This window comes from Arachis ipaensis, chromosome B1 (assembly GCF_059453495.1).
Source record: "Arachis ipaensis isolate K30076 ecotype BB chromosome B1, ASM5945349v1, whole genome shotgun sequence".
Taxonomy (NCBI): Eukaryota; Viridiplantae; Streptophyta; class Magnoliopsida; order Fabales; family Fabaceae; genus Arachis; species Arachis ipaensis.
Window position 1 is genome coordinate 136778435 of NC_142436.1, and position 12570 is coordinate 136791004.

The 12570-nt window shown below is 31.2% G+C and overlaps 1 long non-coding RNA gene across 1 annotated transcript; it reads left to right on the plus strand.

The window, feature by feature from the left end:
- Positions 1 to 5795: 5795 nt before the first annotated feature.
- LOC148578526 (uncharacterized) lies at positions 5796 to 11797 on the plus strand. The gene is made up of 4 exons (XR_015902474.1): positions 5796 to 5996; positions 6150 to 6208; positions 6285 to 6368; positions 11492 to 11797. It is a non-coding gene; the product is annotated as an uncharacterized LOC148578526 (long non-coding RNA).
- Positions 11798 to 12570: the final 773 nt, after the last annotated feature.

Below are 12570 nucleotides of genomic sequence, written 5' to 3' on the forward strand. Positions count from 1 at the left end.
TTTCATTATTTTTTATAGATAAAATCGGTTTTTATTGGCAACTAAATTGTGCTTAGGACAACGAAAACTATATATTTAGGTAGAGTTTTTTTGTCAAATATAATGAAAATACCAATAAAGAAATAAAGAATAAAAATAAACTTAAATAATATACTTGACACTACTTTATTTTATTAATTATTAAATTATTTAAAAATAGTACATCCACGAAAAATAATCATAATATATAAATTGAGGCAATAATTTAAAATTCTTTAATTATAATTTAATCAAATACTAATATTAAAACCAAAATTACTTAAACAATATTGAATCTATTCTAGTCTTTAGTCATGTATAGTATAAAGTCATTCTCGTAACGACAACCAATTGAAATAATATCGTAAGTATCAACATTTAAAATTCGTACAAATTTAAAATTAATAGTACCTCAATAGAGTTAAAAACACAACGAAAAGGATGACAAAAGTATTGAGAGTTTGGGACATTCATCTTGCAGCTCACAATAAAAATCTGAGGACACTTGCTGCAATAAGAGCAATTAAAAAAAAAAAACAAAAAGAAAAATAAAATCTGAATTTGAACCAAATTGACCAATTTAGGATGGTGAATCTAATGAGAAATTATGCAACCAAACAATTATAATAATTTGATAAAAAAGGAGGATGAGTAAATTATAAATGTTAGATAATTAAAATTATTGATAAGTAGTTTAATAACGATCTACTTAATTTTAATTATTTTAATTATAAAAATAAATTACAAATGTTAGATAATTAAAATTATTGATAAGTAGTTTAATAATGCATTAATAATTAAAATATCACAACTGATATTACAATTTTAATCGAATAATTAAAATTATAATAATTTACTCATCCTCCTTTAACCACATTCCATTAGGTTGGTCATAATAGGTGAGTAGATCCAATAATCATTCGGTAAAGTAGAGATTATTGCCCCTTCTTTGAACGCTTACATCCATGTAGTTGGAATCCGAATTAGTGAAGACAACTCGATGAGGTATTTTATAGATGTGATGCATTGTAAACGATTGTGGTAAAAGACAATTGAACTGGAACATTAGACGATAAGAACAACTTAGAGTAACAACAATTAATAAATTATTAAAAGAATAATATAATAGAATGAGTATATGAAAAATATTATAAAAAATTATAAATTGTACCTTAAAAGGATCAACTTCAATAAAAAATGAAGAATACATTCTTATTCTATGAAGTAGTAAAAAAAATACTAAATATAAAATTATGAGCTGACTCTCAAATTTAGATGTATGTATGATAGAAAAACACTATTTATAGACCTTAATAAAACAAAAATAAATATGTAAATTAATTACTATTAAGGCAATTTGTTATTATGTACAGTAATTAGGCATTATAATTGATAAGTAGTTTAATAGTGCATTAAATATTGATTTGATATAATTATAATGAAGATATGTTCTTAAATTAGTATAATTATATATTATTCATTAAATATTAAATATAATATAATATAATAATATAATTATAATAAATAATTTAGAATAGATGAAAAATTTTATTCGTTTTGGAGGGAAAACGGACTCACGAGAAAGTGACACGTCACTCTTATTAGCTAGGGGAAAACCCAATTTTAGTATATTAAGTAGATTGTTGTGCCTTGTTTGGAATTTGAATTTGTTAGTTTGACAGATTCCTAAGTACGATTTAGGTTGAGTGCACATATTTTTGAGTTTTGACACTACACTAGTTAGTCTAATCGATGATATGTTAAACTTGTATTCATATAAAATAAAAAAATTTTCATTTATCTAAAATGGAACTTAAAGAAGTATAAAATAAATAATTATATGTTATATACATATCATTCTGACTATTACAAGTTAATTAACTTAATATTCATTCCTTTTGGTGTACCATTCTAGATTCATTATAATCTAATGTAAATAAAAGTGGTATAAAAATAATATAAGTTTTTATTAGTATTGTATTAAACTCTAGCAAAAAAAAATATGATACAGTTCATACAAACAATACCAAAATATATAACAACTTTAACCACTCGTATATGTGTACTTAATGCATCACAATAATAAATCACATAGAATTAAGAACTTTAACTTCTTATTCCACTGCAATAGAGTAGGAGTAGCTGTCTCTTGGTCATTTTACCTCTATTATCATATAAAAATACTTTAATTTTTATAATAATTCTAATTAAATATAATAAAAAAATATATACATAAAACTAAATTAAATTAAAATTTATTTTTTATAATATTAAAATAAGAATATATTAAGTAAATTATTAATTAATAAGAATATATATATCTTATATATTATATTCACCCATTTATTTTAAATGTATATACTAAAATATTAGAGAAATAAATTTATATTTTTTATGCTATATTTTTTATAATAAGAATAAAAATTAGAATTTCATGAAAAAAAAACTTTGATCTAAATGAATTTTTAAAAATTACTTTTAGTTAAAAATAATATTAAAATATATAAAATTTTAATTAAAACTTTTAATTTTAATATAATACTTTTAATTTTTTTTTTTGCTTTTCTTTATAAAATTTTTGGATTTGTCGCTACTTTAAAATAAACTAAAAAAAAAACAAAGAAAAAAAAAGATCTATCTACAAGAGATTAGTTAATGTAACATAACAGAATTATAAATGACCTATACATAATTCACAATACAATAAAAATAATTTACTCGAAATTCTAACATTATGCTTAAAAAAAGGTAAACACTCACGTGCAGAATTTTTATATAAAGTTGTTAGTTAAAAACTGTTAGATAAATTAATATATTTGACTAAATTATTATTTAACAACTTTTAACTATCAATCTTACAGAAAAATAAATGAGTTTTCAACCCAAAAAATATGCATTGTTAATTCACTGAATCTAACCTTGAAGTTCAAATACAGACTGCTTAAACACATATTTTTATTAATTACTTTGTAATAAAAATGGTTGAAAGACACTTAATGATAACAAATTAAATTATTCAATTATGTGTACACAATTCATACACAACTCAACGAATACAAAAATGAAGGCCTCTTCGATAAAGACATTAAAAATATTTTTTTTAAAGATATTTACATGTATCATAATATTATTAGACATTTTTATTAAATCAGTTAATAATTTATTTTTTAATAAACCAAAACAAAATCAGTTTATTATAACAACAATAATAAACTCAATTGTCTGTATTATAATTATTAAATCCGATTTAATTTGATTGATTTACACAATTTAAATTGAATCATGTTTATATTTTTTAATAAAAAGATAAATATATCCCTAATTTTTAAAACAAAAATTATATAAATTGGTCAGTTTGACCAAATCCGATAACAGTTGGATTTATTGTTATTGTTATAAAAAAATCGGTTTTATTCTAATTTGTTAAAAAATTCAAAAATAATTAATTTATTAATATGTCCAATAATAATACAACACATAAGTATCTTTATAAAAAGACGTTTTACGCCTTCTTTTACAAAAAATAGCCTCATTTTTTATACTAAACGGGGTCTAAAGACCAAAAACACAAAAAACAACTATATCACAAATCTTCTAGGAAACACAACTTCCTGAACATCTGCATGCAAGACGTGAATTAAGAAAAAATGTGGGACTTCGAAGAAGGAAATTTCCAGTTCCCTTCCTTGCTCTTGTTTAGCCAGCAAATCTACAACAAAGTTTGCCTCACGGTAGATATGGCGAAGGTTCACTCTATCTAACTTAGTCAGGAGCTGCTTGATAGAGCAGATCAGGGACACTCTGTATGTATACGAGTGTGGAGGCAATCGTCTCTACTACGATTTGAAATTTTTTTTGAGTAGTATATAATAATAATATTTATTTGTCTTTACTAAATTATTAAATTTGATCCCACAATAAATTTTTATTTAATTTTTGGTACTTCATAGTCAATTTAAAAATTATATAGTAGACGTCATTAGAATGATCAATTCTCAATTTAAATAAAATTTGTGCTTTTTCTTAGAAATTAACTTGAAAGAGTGTAATTTATCTTTTTTTTTATATTAGTTTTAATTTTTTTTTTGTAACTACATTAATTGAAAGAACTTTTTCAACTATGAATCTCAATAAGAATTGATTTCTAATTGTATAAGTAAATTTTTAAATAAGTATTTATTTATATATATGTAAAAAAAAAACTATACATCCAAGTCTTTTTATGAACTAAGTCTAACCAAGTTAAACAATCAAACTTAAAATAATATTAGTCATAACTGATTTTTGTTGTCTTAGACAAATTTGATTGGACTTGGTTAACAAAAAAATACGAATATATAGTATTTCAATGGGAGTTGGAACTACTGGATCAATTACATGAGACATTGAGACCTGTGCAACTAGTTGTTAACAGAGAGGATAGGGTAGTATGGAAATATGACAGACAAGGAGTTTATACAACTAACTCATTTGTTCAGGTTTTGCAGGAGGCGATACTACCGGAGGAGGTGACAAGCTACAGCTTTACAAAAACCATCTGGAAAGGGTTAGTTCCACCTAGAGTGGAACTATTTGCTTGGTTTGTCCTGCTAGGTAGGGTGAATACAAAAGAACGGTTAAGCCGTTTGGGGATCATTAACCAGGACGACAACATCTGTGTTCTATGTAATAAGTATGCGGAGCATGTGCACCACTTGTTTGTATGCTGTGAATTTACTTGGCAGGTGTGGAGTGCTTGGTTAGCGATGTTTGGACAACAATGGTCTATTTCAGGGTCAATGCGAGAACATTTTCTGAGCTGGACAGAGGGACCAAGGAGGAGGGAGGATAAAGAACAACGACTGAGATGCTTTTGTACGATTGTTTGGAACATCTGGCTGGAGAGAAATAGAAGGATATTTCAGAACATGAACAAAGGTGTTGAAGATATCACTCACATGACTGTGTTGAGCCATAACGAGTGGAGTGGTGTAGACCCCTTTTGTTGTTGATGGCAATACCGGAGATGACAAGGGGATTTTAAATTGTTCTACTCTTACTTGAATTTTGTTGTTACTATTTTTCTTTATTTTGGTTGTTAGCTCTGATTGACTGCTCCACAGTATTGTGTTGAGCTCTTTCTTTTAAAAAAAAAAGATATTTATAAGGGTAAAGTATATTTTTTGTCCCCAAAGTTTGGCAAAAGTTTTAAAAATATCCCTAAGTTTTATTTTGTTTCAATTTTGTCCCAAAAGTTTTCGATTTACATCAAATATACCATCGGAGGCTAAATTTTCAGAAAATTTAAGACCAATATAACAATAATGCATGAAAATTATACTTGATTTGCTTGTGTTGAGAGGTTATTCTTATGAAATTGTTGTTGAATCGATCTTAAATTTTTTGAAAAATTAGCCTCAGGGGTATATTTGATGCAAATCGAAAACTTTTGGGACAAAATTGAAACAAAATAAAACTTAGGGATATTTTTAAAACTTTTGTCAAACTTTAAAAACAAAAAATATACTTTATCCTATTTATAAATGATTATTTTAGTATTTTAATTTGTAAAATTAGATATTATAAAAACTAATCATGTTATATTTATATCGAAAATAACTAACTATGTATATATATTGAAATAAAAAATACATATTAAAAATAAATTAAATAATACATATATTTATATACGAATACATAATAATTAATAAATAATTTAATACTAATTTTTATATACACATAATATATATATATATATATATATATATATATAATCTTCAAGTCAATTGCGAATTTCACTCCCACATACAAACCCCATAATTCTGCCATGGTTATTGTGCATCTTCCTAAAATATAGGCTGAAACCTGCAATAAACCGTCCTCTACAATCTCGGATTAGTCCGCCGCTAGCTCTGTTGCTCTCAGGTTGGAACACAGACCCATCGACATTCAACTTTATCCAATCCTCTTCCAGGGGTTCCCAAACAACATCTTCTCTGGCGAGTCTCAATTTCTTGCTACTCTGTTCCGTGATATTCAGAACAGAATTATAGTTTTCTGCCAATGTCTGAATCAAGTGTTGCAATCGGTTGCTCTGGGGGGAAGTGTGATTGAAAATTATCTCATTCCTGTACCTCCATGCTGTGTTGCAGGTTATGATGAAAGTAATGGTCCATGGTGTACCATTTTGAAGTACAGTGGTTTTCATCAGGTTAGTTTTTAGCTAGTCTTTATAATTTTGACTGAAAAACATTCCCTGTGAATCACTGGCTTCAATGCTCTTCCAGACATTACGGATATAGGGACAATCACGTAACGTGTGGACCAAAGTCTCATCATCTCCTTGGCATCTCGGGTAGCTCCCATCCTCTGTAAGTCTTCTTCTTTTCTGGTAATTTGTTAGCAAGGCCACATGCATCAAAAGTCAACTAAATGATTTTAATCTCTGTGGTAATTTGGCTGTCCATATGTGTTTGAACGAATTGTTTTCTCACTCCCCATCATTATAAAATGCTTCATATGCTAACTTGATAGAAAAAATTTCGTCTGAGGCTGGTAACCAACTAATACAGTCATCCCCTATGACGGGATTAGATACTTTGATTGAGTGCATTATGTCTGTGATTTCCTCAGGTGGCACAAGACTTAGAGCTCTCCAATTCCAATCCCCATGACCTGTAGTATAGTTGGCGACATTTTCTTGTAATCTATCTTCATCTAGGTTCACCAGTGCCACTTCTTTTAAGTTTTCGAACCCTGGGATCCATTGATCTGTTCAAAAATGAATCCTCTTGCCATTACCAATCCGCCAAATAAACTTTCTTCTAAAATTTTTCCAGATTTTGTTAATGCCACATCGTGCATTAGAATTGTTTGCCCTTAACTGGACTTTGGGGTTAATATCATCTCCGCACCCATATTTAGCTCGCACAACCTTCACCTAAAGCACATCTATATTCAAAATTATCCCCCAAGCCAACTTCATAAGAAAGAGGGAGTTGGATTCCTGAGACTTTCTTATGCCCAAGCCCCCTTTGTCCTTTGATTTACAAACACTATCTCAGTTTAGTAAATGGATCTTCTTTTCTTCCGCACTGCTCCTCTAAAGAAAATTCCTACACAAGTTGTCTATTTTATTGTACACTGCTGTTGGAATCTTCATGGTCTGCATACAGTAACTTGGAATGGTAGAGAGAACCGACTAGATGAGGGTACACCTTCCTGCCAAAGAGAGGGTCTTTTTATTCTAACTAGATAATTTGGCTTGCATTCTAACAATGACAAATTGGAACTGTTGTTGATTGTATCTCTCGTGAATAAGGGGACCCCTAAGTACTTTCTCAGATTTGTTGTAAGGGAAATACTTAGTTCCTGACTAAGCTGCTGCCTATTGTTGTGGTTGACATTGCTAGAGAAAAAAATGCTTGACTTCCCAAAACTAATTTTCTGACCCGAATAGTCGCAAAAGTGTTGGAGAGCCTCCTTAATGATCTGAACCTACCTCATATCCGCTTTAGCTAATAAAACCAGATCATCTACAAAATAGAGATGAGAAATTTTAGGACCTCTTCTCAAGAGTGTTAATTTTATCTTCCACCAAACTATAAATCAATTGAGATAATTTGTCAATACAAAGAACAAATAGATAAGGTGAGAGGGGGTCTCCCTGTCTGATTTCTCTTGTAGGAGAGAAGCATTTTGAAGGTGATCCATTCCACAACAGATTCATGGTTGGAGTTAATAAGCAATGAGCAATAATACCTTATTATCTTCTCCGGGATACTCGTATCACTAAGAGTATCTATCACAAAGCCCCAATTTAATCTATCATAGGATTTCTCTAGGTCAATTTTGATAGCCATGAGCTCTTTTCCTCGCCTCTTGTTCCTCACAGTGTGTACCACCTCTTGAGCCACAAGAATATTATCTGCGTTAATTCTACCAAGCACGAAACTAGATTGTGTGTTAGAGATAAGAGTAGGCATGAACTTTTTCAATCTACACGTTATGATTTGAGTCACAAATTTATAACAAACATTATCGAGACTTATTGGTCTAAAATGCCCAAAATTCTCTGGAAAGAAAATTTTGGGGATAATAGCAATAAGAGTCTGATTAACTCTTGCAATATTACTGGGATCATTAAAAATCAGTTTCACCCAGTCCAGTAAGGAGTTCGCAACAACATCCCAAGCTTGTTGATAAAATTTTGCTGGCAATCCGTCACTCGCCGGCGCCTTCCAACTCCCCGTAGAAAAAACAGCTTCCTTGATTTCTTCCGTGGTCACCTCTCTGGCTATATCAGGATATTCCCTGTCTAACAACTTAGGAAACTTATCAGTAATACTAAAGGGGTTAAAATTCATGCTAGAACAATAAAGAATTTTAAAGAAATCAACTTCCTAAGCTTTAAGAGTTTCTATATCTTCAACCCATTCTCCATCGTCATTTTTAAAGCTGTGACTTTGTTCCTTCGCCTCCTTCCATTCGCTTTTTGGTGAAAGTATTTTGAATTTTTTCTCACCAAAATTGATGTAGTTACATCTTGACATTTGTTGCCAATAGATTTTCTCTTGGATTGCTATGACTTCATACTCTTTCCACAATCCCTTTTGGAGTTTATCCAAGTGGGGATTGGGGCTAAAGGACTGCTTGTTAATAATACCCTCGAGCCTTGACAGGAGCCTTTGCTTTCTCTTAAAAATATTACCAAAAACTTTCCTATTCCAAAGTTTGGCTTTTTCTATGAAGCTGGCTATGTTCTTCAGCAAATCATCTTGGTTCTTCCAACTTTCTTTTACCATATTATCATAATCTTCATGTAGGACCGAGGGAGCCAGGAATCTGAACAGCCTATTCCCATCCTTAATCTGTGTCATATGAAAGTCTAATAACATAGGTAAATGATCAGACTTAAGTTTAGGTAGGTGCCTAACACCAATAGCAAAAAAAGAATTAGAGAACTCTAGATTGTAAGAAAGCGATCCAGCCTTCTCCTCGTGTTTCCTCTACTCCAAGTAAAGGGTGGCCTAGAAAAGCTTAAGTTCTTTAAATCACAAATATTAATGTAATTTATAAATTTATTGGAGTCTAAAGATAAGTTTGAGAAACCCTCTCTATCATTACTAGACAAAGTGGAGTTGAAATTCCCTCCCACGCACAAAGGTTCATCAATAGTGCTCGCAATGTTTTCCAAATTAACCCAAAGATCATTCCAAATTCCTACTCTAGGACTACCGTATACCGCTTTAAGATACCAGTGTATGTCATTCTCCCATATGATTTTCATATGAATAAATTGTTTGTAGACTGAGAGGTGTGACATTCCAATGATCTTTCCTCCAAAGACACCAAATGAATCCCGAAAACCCTTCCGCTTCGCTAATACACCAAGAATCAAAGGCCATCTTTTTATAACGGCTTTTGTAAACTCCGGGTAATTAGTAAATAATTAACTAATAAATTAATTATTATTTAAAGAAATTAGAAACTTAAATTTTATAGTTTAAAGAAGTAGAAATAATTAAAATATAAATTTTGATACTAATTTTAAAGATTTTAGCCCCAAAAATGGGCCAATAGACCGAATCGGACGAACCGGGCTGAAGTGGGACCAGGCCTATAACCTAATCCACGTTTAAAACTTTGATTCAGCCTTTCCTCCCCTTTAAAAATTCAAGAAATATGCTGAATGAGAGAAGAGGGAGATGAAACACCGTAACCCTCGTTTCCAATTTTAATTTCACGTAACTTTCAATTTGGAGCTCCGATTGACGAGCCGTCAGTGGCCACGCGTTTGTCTTGGAATTCTCTACAAAACCCACCCAACAATTTGGTAAGAAAATTGATATCTCGTGCCAGTTCTCACTCCTTTTCAATTCGTGATTTTGGGTTTTAGTATTTGAGAGATTTTGTGATTTTGATGGTTTAGGGATACTTTAGCAGCGGATAATTATTGGGTTTCGCCCATATCATTCATGGGTAAAGTGAAAAACTCATATCCCTTGTGAATACTTTGATTATGTGAAGTTTAGGTATTGATTTGTGGCTATGTATGGAATCATATGTATTAGATTGAATTTATATTGAATTGGAGATTGAATTGGTGAAATTGGATGCTTGGGAGTGAACTATGGAAGCTGAATTTTTAATGGAGAGGAATTGGAGTTTTGGAGCTTGAGGAACGGTGGATCTTTGAAGTGTTCCGAGCATTAGGGGGAAATCGACCAAGGTATAGTTTTGGTTTCTCATAGTTAATATTTAATGTCACGTGAAAACTTAGGCTAGAAGTCCTTAAGATAGGAATGAACTGAATGAATTATTGATGGATTGTGTATATGGCATATGATGTGTGATTCATTTTCGTAAACGGTTTGCTATTGGAGTTAGTTGGTTTTTGGAAAAGATTTAATATTGGAATTGGTTTGATTTTGAAATAATTTGATACTGGAAATGATTTAAATGACCGAGAGATGTTTGATTTGGTGGTTAGGATCCTTGTGGGGTGGCAAAAGTCCAAGTTTTAGAGATGTCGAAATTTTTATGAAAATAGGTGGCTTGGTTTGAAGTGGTTATTTAGAAAGATTTGGATTTTTAAGGATTTTATAATTTGATTGAGTTATTAAGAAAATGATTACGTTTTGAGTTTGCTTTATTTAGAAAAGAATGAATCGTGTTTTGAATATGAATTGTTGATGAACGAAATGAGAGGTGTGATAATAAAGAATGTAGAATGATGAGAATTGATTTTTAAGTTTAACTGTTGAATGAATATGAATGAATTATAATGATAATGAGATATGTGTGACCGGATAAGATGCGGTGGCATTGTCCACTCGCTCCGAGTCAATGATGACGTTGTATGAGATATGATTGAGGATGTGGTTGGCTATGAGAAAGAGGAAGGTTGAGAACTGTAACACCACATGCGTAAGAGGCAAGGGTGAAGTTATCCCCTGCTCCGGATACGCGGGTAAGATGCAAGGGTTGCGGTGTTGTTCCACTTGCTTCGTGTTTGGTGTTTTGTCCAGTGTTAGTTACTGGACATGTCGGGTTTGGCTTTATAACCGACATATGAGACTCATCGGCCATAGGGCAGGCATACATCATATGCATATGTGTCTTTTTTTGATTGTGCATTAATTAGGCTTGACTATGTGATTATTATGCTTACTTGCTATATTTGCTATTTGCTGTATCTGTATCCTACTTGTTTTTACTTTGTCTGTATTGCTTGTCTGTGCACCGAAGTTTTGGAGGATTGGAGGAAGGCGAGAAGCTGAGAAAATAAGTAGAATTGAGTTAGACTTAAGAACCGTAGATAGCCCACATTGTATTATGGTTTTAAACTTTAACTCTAAGCTTTATATCTCAGTATCAGAGTTCTAGGATTGCCGTTGGCTTTTCCGGGATCTTTTATATTAACTATGCCGGCATTTTTACCATGCTGAGGACTTCCAATTCTCATTTCATACATGTTATTTTTCAAATGCAGGTTGGGCAGCACCGCACTGAACATTCTAGAGACTGTGGAAGTGAAGAACTCTTAGGTATCAGGGTTGTATTTTATTTATGTTTGCACATGTATATAGATTCTCCACCTTGTATATATTATGTTTTGTTCTTCCTAGAGGTTGACTTAGAAAAATAGGTTTGTAGCTTGGGTTTAGGGTATTCTTTGGGGTCATATATATATATATATATATATACTCTGGCCGGCCTTTGTTTCGCAGGTCGAGTCTAGAACTTGATTATATTTACCAGTTGGAATTATATATATGTCTTTTAGTTTTCTGTATAAGCTTTTCGTCTTATCGTTGACCATGAGCTTTGTACCTTCGCTTTTATTTTAATCGTACTGTTTCTTTCAAGACTCCTAGTTATATTACTCTTGTCACATATATAAGTATTTTTACTTTTAGAGGTCGTAGCGCCTCGCCATCTCTGATTTACATCATAGGCGTAAAGCTCTGTGTGGTAAGGTGTTACCTTATGGTATCAGAGCAGTTCGTTTCTGTAGAGCTTGAGGGACGGACTGACTATGCTTATGAGTATACTCTGACTGTGTGTACATGCTATTTAGGATGTCTGCTTGAAATATATAACATAAATGTTGGTGAGCATATTTTGGAGATTCGAAGCACTTGACTTGAGATATTAAGACTGATCACCTTAATATTGATTGTTCGGTGTGGACAAGACCCAACGGACATCTTGTGGACGCGAGCGAGGTGTTATGGAAATAATGAGGAGCTGTTCTCGATTACTTTTCGTAAAGTGATCGAAATTTTCGAGGGCGAAAATTTTTATTGGGGGGTAGGATGTAAACCCCGAGTAATTAGTAAATAATTAACCAATAAATTAATTATTATTTAAAGAAATTAGAAACTTAAATTTTTTAGTTTAAAGAAGTAGAGATAATTAAAATATGAATTTTGACACTAATTTTAAAGATTTTGGTACAAAAACAGGCAAATGAACCAAACCGGACGAATCAGACCCAAGTGGGCCCAAGCCCATAGCCTAATTCACGTTTAAAACTTTGATTCAGCCTTTCCTCCCCTTTAAAAATTC